The sequence below is a fragment of the Hemiscyllium ocellatum genome, chromosome 11 (genome assembly GCF_020745735.1).
Source record: "Hemiscyllium ocellatum isolate sHemOce1 chromosome 11, sHemOce1.pat.X.cur, whole genome shotgun sequence".
Lineage (NCBI taxonomy): Eukaryota > Metazoa > Chordata > Chondrichthyes > Orectolobiformes > Hemiscylliidae > Hemiscyllium > Hemiscyllium ocellatum.
This window is the reverse complement of record NC_083411.1, coordinates 58,010,404-58,027,720: the sequence shown is the minus strand read 5'-3', so window position 1 is coordinate 58,027,720 and position 17,317 is coordinate 58,010,404.

The following is a 17,317-nucleotide window of genomic DNA, read 5'->3' as shown; positions in this document are numbered from 1 at the left end:
CGCTCCTTGAGTAAGTACCAATTTTGTGGGACTTGTGGACAAATTTTATACGTAATCAGATTGGTGACAGGGTCGAGAGTGTGGTGATAGAAAAGCACAGCAGGTGAGGCAGCATCCAAGGAGCAGGAGAATCGACATTTCAGGCAGAAGCCCTTCATCAGGAAGCCCTTCATGGATGCTGCCTGATCTGCTGTGCATTTCCAAAACCACACTCTCGACTCTGATCTGCAGTCCTCACTTTCTCCAGATTGGTGACAGGGAAATCTCTGCTCATCTTATTTGAAATCCAGAGTGATCCCTTCTCTGGTTTAACCTGTTCATTAGTGCCACCCTGTACAAGATGGACTTTGGCAATTAACAAACTGCCCTGAAGACAGGACAAAGTGGCTGATGGTGTCTCTCTGCTTCCTTGTTCACAGGGCTGAACAGATTCATCAAGGACATTGAGATGATGATTGGGGAAAAGAATTGGCTCTTCTGGCTGTGGTGGAGAGCATGCTAGTTTCTTATCTCATCGAGTTTGCTGTAGTAAGGAGATGTTACATCTTTTAGTGTTTTAAACAGAAAATGAAGTGCAGATAATCATTCTGTTTTTGATATGATTTTAGACCTTCATTTTAAACAGATGATTTGTCCCACCAACATATGGACCTGTTGAATATCCTGTCTGGACAGTAGCACTGGGCTGGTGTATGACCATCTTCTGTATTATGTGGGTCCCCATTGTGGCTGTAGTGAGAGTTGTCCAAGCTGAAGGCTCCACCTTGTGCCAGGTAAGGAAATACCAAAAGTAAAACAAAAAACTGCTGATACTGGAAATTTGAAACAAAAGCAGAAATGGCTGAAGAGACTCAGCAGGTCTGACAGCTTTTGTAGATAGAAAGTGCAGTTACCATTTCAAGTCCGGTTCTGAAGATGAGTCACTGAAGTTGGGCATAAATAGCATCGTGTGGATGAAGATAGATTGAAGTAACATCAGTGGCATTAAGTACATTTTTGGAAAGACTTCACCCCTACTCTCTCACACATACATGTCACGTGCCAACACACAGACACATGTGCATTTAACATGTATGTATGTACATGCAAATGTACATGTACATTGAGATATACAAAATTACAGTAGTAAATGAGACATATATACGTAATTCCTGCAATTATAATATGATTGTCAACCAACATGAAAATTACTCTCTTGAATTGGAATTAGCTTTTTTTTTCAGGAAATTTCTCAGCAGTCCTTCAAATCGATTCTATCCACACGACCTGTTATGAATGTCTCTGGCATTCTTCAAAAATAATTATATCAGTTTTCTCACAAAATAATTACAGATTCTATTTTTAGTTTCAAGCTCTCATCCCTCTTATTGCTACCAGTATGTTCCTCTCAATTTTTCATCAAACTAACAGTCAGAAATTTCCTGAGTGAGATCATTCCTTCTTATGAAATTTTGGGACTGCCCAATCCTCCCTCCACAACTTATCTTTTTTATATCAGTTCCAACTGCAGGATGACCAGATTTGGATCTGGATTTTCTGTCGTTGGAAGTTCAATGATGGATAGAAATCAGGCAGAAATGATTAAACCTTTCCATTTTTGCTGCTTGCACATCAGCTCCTGATTGGGGTCCGTACCTGGAAGAGCACAGTGGGGAACAACATAGAAGCAAGCTTGATTCTACGGAAGCCCCAAATTGTCTCCAACGTCAGGCAACTCCTGAGATCTTCGAGGAGAAAGTGAGGACTGCAGATGCTGCACTCCTAAAGAAGGGCTCATGCCCGAAACGCGATTCTCCTGCTCTTTGGATGCTGCCTGACATGCTGCACTTTTCCAGCAACACATTTTCAACTCCTGAGATCTGACAACTTCTAATATAATTGTGGTTCCAGTAAGTCAGCTGTGATAATCCAGATATGCTGTATGTCAGTTACTTCCTTGTAACCTGGCATTTCTTTGCCATATGTTTTATTTAAATTTCTTTTCAAACCACTTGGATGCTGTTAAACTATTCTTCTTTTCTTCAGGGTTATGCTTGGATTCTCTTGTTAACTTGTTCCAATGTCGTCTTCATAATTACTGTGCTCCTTTCAGTTCTTGTTGGCATTGGTCGATTGCTTTCGAGTTTATTTCACAGCTTTAACTAAATTCTTGGCGGAAACTTTGTAGACGTGGGAATTTATTTAAATTAATTGGAATAGCATGACAACTCTTTGCAAGGCTGTCTTTGTTTAATAAACCACACTGGATTGAAGTATAAATTTAAAAAGTAACAAGATGATACAGTCATAAAGTCACAGAGATGTACAGCATGGAAACAGACTCTTCAGTCCAACCTGTCCATGCCAAACAGATATCCCAACCCAATCTAGTCCCACCTGCTAGCACCTGGCCCATATCCTTCCAAACCCTTCTTATTCATATACCCACCCAGATGTCTTTTAAATGTTGCAATTGTACTAATTGTACCACGGTGGCACAGTGGTTATCACTGCTGCCTCACAGCGCCTGAGACCCGGGTTCAATTCCCGACTCAGGCGACTGACTCCCGTGTCTGCATGGGTTTCCTCCGGGTGCTCCGGTTTCCTCCCACAGTCCAAAGATGTGCGGGTCAGGTGAATTGGCCATGCTAAGTTGCCCGTAGTGTTAGGTAAGGGGTAAATGTAGGGATATGGGTGGGTTGCGCTTCGGCGGGTCGGTGTGAACTTGTTGGGCCGAAGGGCCTGTTTCCACACTGTAAGTAATCTAATCTAATCTAACCTCCGTGACTTCCTCTGGCAGCTCATTCCACACACGTACCACCCTCTGCGTGAAAAGATTGCCGGTTGGTCCCTTTTATATCTTTCCCCTCTCATCTTAAACCTCTAGTTCTGGACTTCCCCACCCCAGGGAAAAGACCTTGTCTATTTATTCTATCCATGCCCTGCATGAATTTATAAACATGATGTTGAACATATTAAATTTTCAGATTGTAAGTTTGCTCGCTGAGCTAGAAGGTTTGTTTTCAGACGTTTTGTCACCATGCGAGGTAACATATGATGATGTTACCGAGCATGGTGAAGCGCTGGTGTTCTGTCCCGCTTTCTATTTGTGTGTCTTGGTCTGTTGTGGTGGGTGATATCATTTCTGGTTCTTTTTCTGAGAAGTTAGTAAATGGGGTCCAAACCATTGTGTTTATTGATGGAGTTCTGGTTTGAATGCCAGGCCTCAAGGAATTCCCATGTATGTCTTTGTTTAACCTGTCCTAGAATGGATATGTTGTGGCAGTCAAAGTGGTGTCCTTCATCATCTGTGTGTAAGGCCAGCTGCTGCTTATGTATCCTGGTGGCTAATTTCCTGCCTGTCTATCCGATGTCGTGTTTGTTACAGTCCTTGCAGGGTATTTTGTATATGACATTCATTTTTCTGGCTGTTGGTACATGTCCTTTAGGTTCATCAATAGCTGTTTCAGTGTTTTGGTAGTTTTGTGGGCCATCATGATGCCAAGGGTCTGGCTGTCATCTCCGAGATGTCTTTGATATATGGTCGTGTGGCTAGAGTCTTTGATTGTGTCGTGTCTTCTTGTTTGGGTTTGTTGTTTGAGAACTAGCAGACTGTGCTTATCGTGTACCCATCGTTCTTGAATAGGTTGTTTGGATGTTTTTTCTTCTGCTGCCTGTAGTTCTGGGGTACTACAGGGTGTTGTGGCTCATTTAAATAATGTCCTGATGCAGCTCCCTTTGTGGATGTTGGGATGATTGCTCCTTTGGTTGAGTATCTGGTCTGTGTGTGTTGATTTCCTGTAGATGCTGGTCTGCAGTTCTCCATTGACTGTTCATTCCACTTTGACATCGAGGAAGGGGAGTCTGTTGTTGTTCTCTTTTCTTTCTCTTCTCTTCTGCTGTACTCAATGACAGGAGCAATCATCCCAACACCTACAAAGAGAGCTGCATCAGGACAATATGTAAATGAGCTACAATGCACTGCAGCACCCTGGAACTACAAGCAGCAGAAGAAAAACACCCATTTAACCTATTCAAGAACAATGCTTCCCCAATAAGCACAGTCTATTGATTCTCAAACAAGCCCAAACACGAAGACACAATTTGCGCAGAGACTCTAGCCACACGACCATACATCAAAGACATCTCGGAGATGACAACCAGACTACTTCGACCCTTGGCATCATGATAGCCCATAAACTTACCAACACACTGAAACAACTGCTGATGAATCTAAAGGACTTGTACCAACTACCAACAAAATACCCTGCAAGGATTGTAGCAAACACTCCATCAGATAGGCAGGAAACTAGCCACTAGGATACATGAGCAGCAACTAGCCACCAAAATACATGATCAGTTATCACTAGTATCCTTACACACAGACGAAGAAGGACACCACTTTGACTGAGATAACACATCCATCTTAGGACAAGCTAAGCAGAGGCAGGCATAGGAATTCCTCGAGGCCTGGTATTCAAACCAGAACTCCATCAATAAACAAATCAATTGGGACCCTATGTACCAACCTCCTAGAAAAAGAGCCAGAAGTAATATCACCCACACAACAGACCAAGAGACACAAATAGAAAGTGGGACAGAACACCAGCTTCACCGGAGGCTCACTGATGATGTTACCCAGCATGGTGACAAAACGTCTGAAAACAAACCTACCAGCTCAGCGAGCAAACTTACAACGTGAACCACAAGCTGAGCTACAAATCTTCTCAAAAATCGTAAATATATAAATTATTCTTTCGGCTTCCATGGAATGTTCTATTCAATTTTGAGCCTTGCATTTCAGCAAGAACGTTAAGCCTTGAGAGATTGCCCTTAATTGACCATTTTGGTGGAAGTCAAGAAGGCCGTCTATGGATCATTTTAATTAATACCGAGTGGGCAGAAGAGGGTGAGGGGCCAAGCCCATTATATCACCTTCTGACCATCTTCAGGGAAGAGAAAATTCCACTTGAAGTATTGTCACCATATCAAAACTGACAAAGATTGAGAAGAGTTCAGAGTTAATGCTTGAGGTGTTGAGAAGGACTGTATCAGTTAAAAGCCCTGGCCTATCAGACCCTCAGCCCCTCTTGAAAACACTTCAGGCCTTCCCTCAGTTCGATTAGATTACTTACAGTGTGGAAACAGGCCCTCGGCCCAACAAGTCCACACCGACCCGCCGAAGCGCAACCCACCCAGACCCATTCCCCTACATTTACCCCTTCACCTAACACTACGGGCAGTTTAGCATGGCCAATTTACTTAACCTGCACATTTATGGACTGTGGGAGGAAACCGGAGCACCCGGAGGAAACCCACGCAGACACGGGGAGAATGTACAAACTCCACACAGACAGTCGCCTGACGCGGGAATTGAACCTGTGTCTCAGGCGCTGTGAGGCAGCAGTGCTAACTGCTGTGCTGCCGTGCTGCCCACATTGGAACCTCCCATTCCCAGGTATTTACCTGCAGTGACAGACTTCACACATACTGGTGAATCTTCTGAGACCATAAAACCGTAGTCCAGGAGTGGATCTTTGATAATCTTCACTGTGACCTTCAAAGGGCTGCTCGGCTGGTTTGTGTTAGCAGCTGTTCCATTGGCTGGACCTTGATTACTTCAATCACAAACAAAGCAAGGGTCACATTTGTCAATCATTGTCAGAATCTTATTATTTTCCATATTATTTAATCCACCTCTCACCCATCCTCACCACACCCTTCAATCCCCCATCCCCCACCCCAGCCTGGACTCGGTCAGGTTCCTGCAAAATTCTCACTCGTAGTCTCTCCCCATCGCATTGGCTTTCTGAGAGAGAGGTCATTGTAAAAGGGATTTCCTCTGCTTCTCTGTATCCACCTCAAAACTGACACACCCATTCTCTAGGAACCTGCCAAAACCAGGGTGAAAAATTCCAGCAAGCTGTTTTGAGAATGTCAAAGGATCAGAAGATTCTTGGTGAGTTAAAAGAATCAAAGACAGAGGCTATGAGTCACAGAACCTCTGCTCTGTCCAAACTGCAGCAAATTGGCTAGGATGAGATCAAAATGTAGTTAGTGAATAAAACCAGGAAATTTTCAGCAAGTTCGGCAGCATCTGTGGAGAAACTTTCAGGTTAGTGAGTCACTGTCACGCCCATTGAGGTGATTGATCAGTCCATGGTCTAGAATGGCGGAACAGGCTCAAGGGGCTGAATGGTCTGCTCAGGCTCCAATATGCCTTCATCAGAAGTGGGTAAAGTCAGGGTGCAATTTCCCCTCCCTGGAGATGGTGAGGAAAGGGCAAATATTTGGTTGAGTTCACCCAGAGGTGTACTCAGTCCCTTTCTCACCACCTCCACTCCGGGCAGGAAAATCCATGGTGGGCATCCTCAGCCCGCCAACAAGTGAAGCTTTTGAATCAACAGCTAATAGACAATAGGTGCAGGAGTAGGTCATTCAGCCCTTCGAGCCTGCACCGCCATTCAATATGATCATGGCTGATCATTCCTAATCAGTATCCACTTCCTGCCTTATCTCCATAACCCTTGATTCCAAGGCCTAAGCCACTCATTGGGCTGAATACCCTCTCTCCCAGCTGGTGGGAACAGGGCGTGTTTTCTTCACAGGGAAGCTCCACTTGCCTGAATCTGGGGCTAATTGGGACAGGGAGGGTTACTCACCCCATCCCAATAGTGTCCCCAAAATACCCACTTTCTTACCCACTGGTGAAGCTGGTCATGGTGTGCCACTTGTGCTTCCAACCTGAGCCTACAAATTTCTGATTGAGCAGTTACCTCTGGGTGGGTGGTGGACAGGGCAAGGATTCAGTGAGCAGGCTCCTGATTGGACAAAGGAGAAGCCCTTAAGTACCAAATTGATGCTCAATCCAATGAGCTTTCATGCTGGGGTGATAAAGAGAGCCTAAGTAGGTTAATGCCCCTTGAAGTCACCTATGCCCACACTTAGTACTCACCACATTAAATCCTAGCCTTAGGGATGTACCAGGTTTTAAGCAAATGCAAGGGTAGAGAGTGGAAAGAAAAAACATGGGATGGTCTGTGATGAGATTCAAGACTGGACAATAACAAAGAGGGTAATGGTGTTAGGCAAATTAAGTCAGAATGGAACAAATCAAGGAGCAAAACACGAATGTGGAGGAGGGATACACAATGACAACAGAGTCACTGCCACAAGATTGGCTGTTTTCCCTGGAGGCTGAGGGGTGACCTTACAGAGATTTATCAAATCGTGTGGGTAAATAGATAAGGACTTTTCCATGGGGTGGGGGAGTCCAAAACTAGAGGGCAGAGGTTTAAGATGAAAAGGGAAAGATTTAAAAGGGTCCTAAGCGGCAACTTTTTCACACAAAGGGTGGTGTGTGCATGAAATGAGCTGTCAGAGGAAGTGGTGGACATTGGCATAATTACAACAGTGAAAAAGCATCTGGATGGTATATGAACAGGAAGGGTTTAGAGGGATATGGGCTAAGTGCTGGCAAATGGGACTAAATTAAGTTATCTGGTCCTCATGGATGAATTGGATTTAATACTCTTTTCGTATTGCCCTGATTCTATAAACGATTCAGAGATCTGAATTATTGGGTTAGACATCAAATGGCCATGGGATTTTGATCCAGTGCTGGGAAACTTTGAAAATTACAGTCCCAGACATTACCTTGGAATGCCATCTTCTGGGACAGTTGTGAATTTGAAAGGCTTAGGTTTAATTTTAAAATTTTGAGTGAATTCTCCCCCTTGATGTCATGAGAGTAATGACAAGTGTGGTGACAAAATAAGGTGAGAAAGAAAAAAGTATAGATTTGCATCATTGCAAAAGAAGGTCTTGACCTGCCCTGAGCTTGGAAAGGTGAGTTCAAAGAGGTGACGACCTTATTTCAGTGCATTTGCAGTTCATTAAAAGCCCAATTTGACTTACATCGCTTTCCAAAACATCTCTCCTCTACTACGAAACGTAGACAGTGAAAATTCCCACAGAAAGGTCAGAGCCAGTTCCTGACAACTATAACTTAGTGAAGACCCATCCTGCCATCACCCAATGCACTTCACACATCGATGCTGACATGACGGATTGACGCTCATTAACTTTAGCAACAGGTTACAGAATGTCAGAGACTATCATCACTCAGACTGCAGCTGCTTTCACACCAAATACAATTCGTGTGCTTTGAGTAAGTGGTGATGTGTGAACGTTAGAGGATCCACCACAGTCATTCAATCGCACTATATGGGATGGTCACAGTCAGTTCAAGTGATGTAGTGTAGTGATTACAGGTAGGTCAGTTGAGGGATCAATCTGTGAGGGTGTGGCCAGCTTTTCTTTGCAATGAGACAAAGGGAGAGACTCAGTATGACAGAGAGGGACACATGATGGAAGGAGGTGATGATGAGCAGGAGAGTGTTATGGACCAGACCAGACCAGACCCTCTCAAAATATTTTAAGAAGGTAGCCTAGGCCCTAATTGTTTCTTACTTTAAAGACAGATGTAAAGTGCCATGTCCCTATTTACTGGTCAAACTACTTGATATTAAACAAAACATAATGTATTCAAATTGCTATAGTTAAAATACAACAAAAGAAAGAAGAACTTAGAATAAATTAACTCGACTGAAAAACTTAACAAGACAATAGATACAACAACTATTATTAATTAACTGTTTCAATATAGTAATATTCCATAAACACACCTTTTGGCAAAAAGGCAAATTCAGAAAACAGATTTTGACTCACATGTGATCCAGCAACCTACGAAGAGAACCTAGCTTTTGGCTATTATCAAGAGATGGAGAAAAATAGGTTCCACTTTTTCAACATCACAATAGCAACCGATGCTGAATCACAAAACTAAAAAACTAGAAATGCTGATTTGTGAGAGCTGGCCACACCCATCCAGGCTGCACCTATTATTCCAACTTTAAAAAAAAACAAGGCCTCCCAAGTTGTTTACTTTCTAGGCTCTCACTAGCCAATGCAGCACCTCTGCCTTAAAACTTTGCTTAATCATAACCAGGACAAAGCACATTTCCTAAAGCCACAGCATTGTCACAAGAAGTCATCAGGTGTCCCCAGTGAGTTAGCTGGAAATGCAGAAAGGGTTAGCAGTTTGGGAGGATGTGATGCTGTGAGCCCTTGGGTGGAACACGATGCATGCAAGCAGTTCATGAGCCTTGGCAAAGGCATGTGCCCTATTCTGAGTAACAGGTAACAGAGAAAAGATGGTGGCACTTGATCTTGCAGAGTGCAGAAAATCTTTTCACTCTATACACAGCACTGACCCACACTGCTCTTTATGCCAAGGTTGGTTGGCTTTGTTATGGTGTTCCCCTTTGGGGATGGGGAGGTGAGCAAGGATAAGGATTCCCATCCTCTCCACCAGACAGCCCAGCAGCACCTTCAGATCTCTGTCCTGGAAGGAGCTTGTCTTTCCCTTTGAGACCGTTTCCAGATCGAGCCCCTGCAGTCTGAGAGATCAATGCTGATTGGGAGAGTCTGAAGTAGTGGCAGCTGGGCTTTTGGGGCAGGGTGGGTGGTACAAGGAAACCAGGAGAAGATCTTACCTGGAGCACAGGAACACGATTTCATAAGAAATGCAGCCAACATCTCAGGAGTATAATTAGTGAGTAGAAACGTAGAAGACGGTGTGAGAAAATTGATTGTGGGCCATTGTGAAACTCACTGCCTGTCACACTTTAAGGAGAAATCGTAGAATTTAGCCCGACTTCACTGTATTGGAAAGTACAGATGTTCAAAGGATGTTCATGACAAAAGTTTGAAAAAAAACCAGATCAGTTCAAATCAGTGAGATTTTTTAAACAAACGCAGAGAAAGTCTCCTTGTTGGGTTTGAATCTGATTAGAATGTTTTGTTTTATTGGTGGGCAACAAGATTCAGTGCACTGAAGTGTTCCATGCAGACCCCAACTGGATGGCCTAACAGAGGTTAGCATAGCAACACCCCTCTGCAGGTCAGGGGAAACAACAGTGATGGCCTGCTCTACCACTTATTAAAAATGTGAATTATGAACAGGGGACTTAGCCAGGTCACCACAGCGGGTGGAAGGAGCGAGCCCTCTACACTGTGCCCTAACTCCAGCCCTTCCCACCATTAACCACACTACAACACTATTTCGTGTTGCCCTGACTCATAAATAATTCAGAGATCTGAATTATTAGGTTAGACATCAAATGGCCATGGGATTTTGATCCAGTGTTGGGAAACTTTGAAAATTACAGTCCCAGATATTGCTTTGGAAACCATCTTCTGGGACAGTTGTGAATTTGAAAGGCTTAGGTTTAATTTTACAATTTTGATGAATTCTCCCACCCTGATGTCATGAGAGTAATGACAAGTGTGGTGACAAAATAAGGTGAGAAAGAAAAAAAAAATAGATTTGCATCATTGCAAAAGAGGTCTTGATTTGCCCTGAAGCTTAGAAAGGTGAGTCCGAAGAGGTGTCGACTTTATTTCAGTGCATTTGTAGTTCATTAAAAGCCCAATTCGGCCTACTTACATCGCTTTTCCAAAACACCTCTCCTCTTCCATGAAACGTAGACAGTGAAAATTCCCAACAGAAAGGTCAGAGCCGGTTCTGACAACTACAACTTTGTGTAGACCCATCCTGCCATCACCTAATTCACTTCACACATCGATGCTGACATGGCAGATTGACGCTCATTAACTTTAGCACCAGGTTACAGACTGTCGGAGACCATCATCACTCAGACTGCCAGCTGCTTACACACCAAATACAATTCGTGTGCTTTGAGTAAGCGGTGATGTGTGAACATTAGAGGATCCACCACAGTCAATCAATCACACTATATGGGGATTGTCACAGTTCAAGTGATGTAGTGTAGTGATTACAGGAGGTCAGTTGAGGGATCAATCTGTGAGGGTGTGGGGCAGCTTTTCTTTGCAATGAGACAAAGGGAGAGACTCAGTATGACAGAGAGGGACACATGAGCAGAGGGAAGTGATGATGAGCAGGAGTGTTATGGACCAGACCAGACCAGACCCTCCAAAAATATTTAAGGAGGTAGACTAGGCCCTAATCTTTTCTTATTTTAAAGACAGATGTAAAGTGCCATGTTCCAGAAACTATTTACTGGTCAAACAACTTGATATAAAACAAAACATAATGTATTCAAATGCTATAGTTAAAATAAAACAAAAGAGAAAAGAACTTAGAATAAATTAACTCGACTGGAAAACTTAACAGAACAATAGATACAACAATTATTACTAATTAACTAGTTCAGTATAGTAGTATTCCATAAACACTCCTTTTGGCAAAAAGGCAAATTCAAAAAACAGATTTTGTCTCACATGTGATCCAGCAACCTACGAAGAGAACCACTAGCTTTTGGCTATAATCAAGATAGGGGAAATAGGTCCCACTTTTTCAACATCACAATAGCAACCAATGCTGAATCTCAAAACTAAACAAAACTAAAAACTAGAAATCCTGATTTGTGAGAGCTGGCCACACCCATCCAGGCTGCACGTATTATTCCAACTTTAAATAAAAACAAGGCCTCCCAGTTGTTTACTTTCTAGGTTCTCACTAGCCAATTCGGCACCTCTGCCTTAAAACTTTGCTTAATTGTAACCAGGACAAAACACACTTCCTAAAGCCACAGCATTGTCACAAGAAGTCATCAGGTGTTCCCAGTAAGTAAGCTGAAAATGCAGAAAGGGTTAGCAGTTTGGGAGGATGTGATGCTGTGAGCCCTTTGGGTGGAACACGATGCATGCAAGTAGTTCATGAGCCTTGGCAAATGCATGTGCCGTATCCTGAGTAAGAGGTAACAGAGAGAAGATGGTGCATTTGATCTTGCAGAAATCTTTTCACTCCATACACAGCACTGACCCACACTGCTCTTTATGCCAAGGTTGGTTGGCTTTGTTATGGTGTTCCCCTTTGGGGGATGGGGAGGTGAGCAAGGATAAGGATTCCCATCCTCTCCACCAGACAGCCCAGCAGCACCTTCAGATCTCTGTCCTGGAAGGAGCTTGTCTTTCCCCTTGAGACCGTTTTCCAGATCGAGCCCCTGCAGTCTGAGAGATCAATGCTGATTGGGAGAGTCTGAAGTAGTGGCAGCTGGGCTTTTGGGGCAGGGGTGGGTGGTACAAGGAAACCAGGAGAAGATCTTACCTGGAGCACAGGAAACACGATTTCATGAGAAATGCAGCCAACATCTCAGGAGTATAATTAGTGAGTAGAAACGTAGAAGACGATGTGAGGAATTTGATTGTGGGCCACTGTGAAACTCACTGGCCGTCACACTTTAAGGAGAAATCGTAGAATTTAGCCCACTTCACTGTATTGGAAAGTACAGGATGTTCAAAGGGTGTACTTGACAAAAAGTTTGCAAAAAAAGCAAACAGATCAGTCAAATCAGTGAGATTTTTTAAACAAATGCAGAGGAAGTTTCCTTGCTGGGTGTGAATCTGATTAGAATGTTTTTGCCTGGACAAAGAGTGCCCAGTGTTCCAGGTATTTCTGTGGGAGAATCGTAGTTACGTATGGCAGACTGTAAAACAACAGCCACATGTACCACTTTGAGGCCTCCAGTGCCACCTTTCAGATTATGGTTTTGCTCTGTCACCATTAAATCTGGTGGCTTAATGGAATGAAATTCAGCACAGCTATTTCTCAGGGAGAAAATTCCTCAGTGTAAAATTCCTCAGTGGCTGTCAAGGTGAGTCACAGAGCATTTAAGTGCCTGACCAACACGAAGGAAAACTCAGTTCACAAAGTCTGCTGGGAATCCCCAAGCTAGAGGAAAGTATGGAAACTTAATAAATGTGCTGGTCCTTAACAGCACTAACTGGCCTGCCCTCATGCAGTGCCCTTGTCATGTTGTGAAGTAATTTGATGTCCTTCCTTATGGCATTTATTTTGGATACTTCACAGCCTGGTCTACTCTCTTTTAAGGATGGGACATCCATAGTATCTATAGGATTTGTCTGTATCCTGCTTTGCAGAGCTTGCTGGAGCATCCATATGGCAGCAAAGTGGAAACAGTCTGTTGGTAAACATCTCTCCTTTTTGAATTGTTGCACACCCTTATCACACAGTTTCTTGGCTTCTATCAGAATTTTATCCAAGAACATTTGCATTTGGGCCTGTGCTTCCCAAACTATAGCCCATTACGATGATGTTTGTGGTAATCATTCTTGTGGCTACCTCATTGATCATTTAAATAGATTGTGCGCAATGAAGAATTAAATACTGGGAGGTTAAGGTCATAAAGTCAGAGAGTCAAAGAGAGGTACAGCACGGAAACAGACCCTTTGGTCCAGCTCATCCATGCTGACCAAATATCCCAACCTAATCTAGTCCCATTTGCCAGCGCTTGGCCACATCCCTCTAAACCCTTCCCATTCACATACCCATCTGGATGCCTTTTAATGTTGCAATTGTACCAGCCTCCACCACTCCCTCCAGCAGCTCATTCCATACATCCACTACCCTCTGCATCAAAAAGTTGCCCTTCGGTCCTTCTTTCATATCTTTCTCCTCTCACCGTAAGCCTATGCCCTCTAGGTCTGGACTCATCTACCCCAGCAAAAAGACTTTGTTCATTTATCCTATCCACGCCTCTCATGACTCTCTAAACCTCTATGAAGTCACCCCTCAGCCTTTAATGCTCCAGGGAAAAACAGCCCAGCCTATTCAGACTCTTCCCATAGCTCAAAACCTCCAACCCAGCAACGTCCCTGTAAATCTTCTCTCAACCCTTCAATCCTCACAACATCCTTCCAATAAGAAGGAGATCAGAATTGCATGCAATATTTCAAAAGTGGTCCAACAATGTCCAGCACAGCTGCAACATGACCCCCAACTCCTACAATCAACACTCTGATCAGTAAAAGCATACCAAACACCCTCCCCATCATCCCATCTCCCGTGACTCCATCTTCAAGGAGCTATGAACCTGCACTCCAAGATCTCTATGCTCAGCAACACTCCCCAGGACCCTACCATTAAGTATATAAGTCCTGCTAAGGTTTGCTTTCCCAAAATGCAGCACCCTGTACCTATCCAATTAAACTCCATCTGCCATTCCCCCAGCCCATTGGCCATCTGACCAAGATCCCATTGTAATCTGAGGTAACCTTCTTTGCTGTCCAATACATCTCCAATTCCAGTGTCATCTGCACACTTACCAACCATACCCCCATGTTCATATCCAAATCATTAATATAAATGACTAAAAGTAGCAGACCAGAACCGACCCCTGTGTCACTCCATCAATCCCAGGCCTCCAGTCTGAAAAACAACCTCCACCACCACTGTCTGTCTTCTATCTTGGAGCCAGCTCTGTATCCAAATGGCTAACTCTCCTGTATTTCGAACCTTGCTAACCAGACTTCCATGGGGAACCCAACAAAAACATCCCACTGAAAACAACACAGACCACTTCACCACTTCACCCCCATCTATCACCCCGTCATTTTCTCAAAAAACTCAATCAAGTTTGTGAGACATGACTTCCCACACACAAGCCATGTTGAATATCCTCAATCAGTCCTTGCCTTTCCAAATACTGTAAATCCCATCCCTCCGGATACCCTACAACAACTTGCCCACCACCAACATCAGGAACACTGGTCTACAGTCTCCTGGCCCATCCTCACCACCCCTCCAAAACAACGGTACCATGTCAGCCAATCTCCAGTCCTGTGGCTCCCACCTATGACCTCAATGACACAAATATCTCACCTGTGACCATCAATGACACAAATATCTCAGCAAGGGGTCCATCAATCATCACCCTAGCCTCCCACAGAGTTGTAGGATACATCTGATCAGGTCCTGGGGATTTATCCACCCCCATGCATTTCAATACTTCTCCTCTGTAATATGGACATTTTTCAAGATTTCACCATCTATTTCCCCACATTCTATATCTTCCATGTCCTTCTCCACTAGAAAAAGGGTTGGCCCACTCAAGAACATAGGAGGGAAGTTATGTGTGGAGTCAGAAAAATGGGTGAGATTCTTAATGAGTACTTTGCTTTGGGATTCATCGAGGAGAGGAACACGATGTGGATGTTGAGGTTAGGGATAGATCTTTGATTACTTAGGTAAAGTTGGCATAAGGAGGCAAGAAGTGTTGGGGTGTCTAAAAGGTATCAAGGTAGACAAGTCCCTAGGTCCGAATGGAATCCATCCCAGCTTACTGAGGAAGCGAAAGAGGAAACAGCCGGGCCCTAACAGCATCTTTGAACATGAGTGAGGTCGCAGAGGACTGGAGAATTGCCAATGCTGTGACCCCACCCTGGTTCAGAAGGGTCATGACGAATCCAGGCAACCACAAACTGGTGAATCTGACGCCAGTGCGAGAAAATACTGAGGACAGGATCTATTTACACCTGGAAGAAAATGGCTTATTAATGATAGGCAGCATGGTTCCATGCAGGGAAGGTCATTTCTCACCAACATAATAGAATTCCCTGAGGAAGCAACAGTCAGTATTTACCGTGGGAAAGGATATGGAAGATATTAGATTGTAGGGAAATAGATGGTGACATCTTGCAAAATGTCCACATTACAGAGGAGGAAGTGCTAGATGTCTTGAAATGGGTAAAGGTGAATAAATCCCCAGGACCTGATCAGGTGTACCCGAGAACTCTGTGGGAAACTAGAGAAAGTGATTGCTGGCCTTTTGCTGAGATATTTGTATCATCAATAGTTACAGGTGAGGTGCCGAAAGACTGGAGGTTGGCAAACATGGTTCTACTGTTTAAGAAGGGCATTAAAGACAAGCCAGGAAAACTATAGACCGGTGAGCCTGAGCTCGTGATGGCAAGTTGTTGGAGGGATCCCTGAGGGACAGGATGTACATGATTTGGAAAGGCAAAGACTGATTAGGGACAGTCAACATTGTTTTGTGCGTGGGGAATCATGTCTCACAAACTTGATTGAGTTTTTGAGCAAGTAACAAAGATGATTGATGACTAGAGTGATCTATATGGATTTCCGTAAGGCGTTCGACAAAGTTCCCAATGGGAGACTGATTAGCAAGGTTAATCTCATGAATACAGGGTAACTAGCCATTTGGATGCAGAACTGGCTCAAAGGTAGAAGACAGAGGGGGTCCGTGAAGGGTGTTTTTCAGACTGGAGGCTTTGACCAATGGAATGCCACAAGGATTGCTGCTGGGTCTCTACTTTTGTCATTTACATAAATGATTTGTTTGTGAGCATATGAGTACAGTTAGTAAGTTTGCAGATGACACCAAAATTGGAGCTGTAGTGGACAGTAAAGAGGTTTCCTCAGATTATAACAGGACCTTGATCAGATGGGCCAATGAGCTGAGAAGTGACAGATGGAGTTTTAATTCAGATAAATGTGAGGTGCTGCATTTTGGAAAGCAAATCTTAGCAGGACTTAATGGTAAGGCCCTAGGGAGTGTTGCTGAACAAAGAGACCTTGGAATGCAGGTTCATAGCTCCTTGAAAGTGGAGTCGCAGGTAGATAGGATAGTGAAGAAGGCGTTTGGTATGCTTTTCCTTTAATTGGTCAGAGTATTGAGTACAGGAGTTGGAGGTCATGTTGCGGCTGTACAGGACATTGGTTAGGCCAGTTTAGAAATTGCTTGCAATTCTGTCTCCTTCCTATCGGAATGATGTTGTGAAACTTGAAAGGGTTCAGAAAAGATTTATAAGGAATTTGCCAAGGTTGGAGGATTTGAGCTATAGGAGAGGCTGATCAGGCTGGGGCTGTTTTCCTGGAGCGTCGGAGCTGAGGGGTGACCTTTATAGAGGTTTACAAAATTATGAGGGGCATGAATAGAGTAAATAGGCAAAGTCTTTTCCCTTGGGTGGGGGAGTCCAGAAGTAGAGGGTATAGGTTTAGGGTGAGAGGGGAAAGATATAAGAGACCTATAGGCAACATTATTCACACAGAGGGTGTTAAGTGTATGGATTGAGCTGCCAGAAGAAGTGGTGGAGGTGGTACAATTGCAACATTTAAGAGGCATTTGCATGGGTATATGAATAGGAAGGGTTTGAAGGGATATGGGACGGGTCTGGCAGGTGGGACTAGATTGGGTTGGGATATCTGGTTGGCATGGACGGGTTGGACAGTTTCCATGCTGTACATCTTTATCACTCTTATAGTCTCTAGTTCACCAAATTGTACCAGATCTTATTACAGCCTAATCCAATCCTGACAAACTGCTGAACTCCACATGAGAGGTTAAAGAGACTGCTTTACCTTCAAGATTGTATGTAATGTCTAGTGAGGTGTGGCGTTTAGATCCCTTAGATACTGAAGGAAAACCCCGCACTAGTTGGTGCAATACCTAGTACAAATGAAGATGCTTGT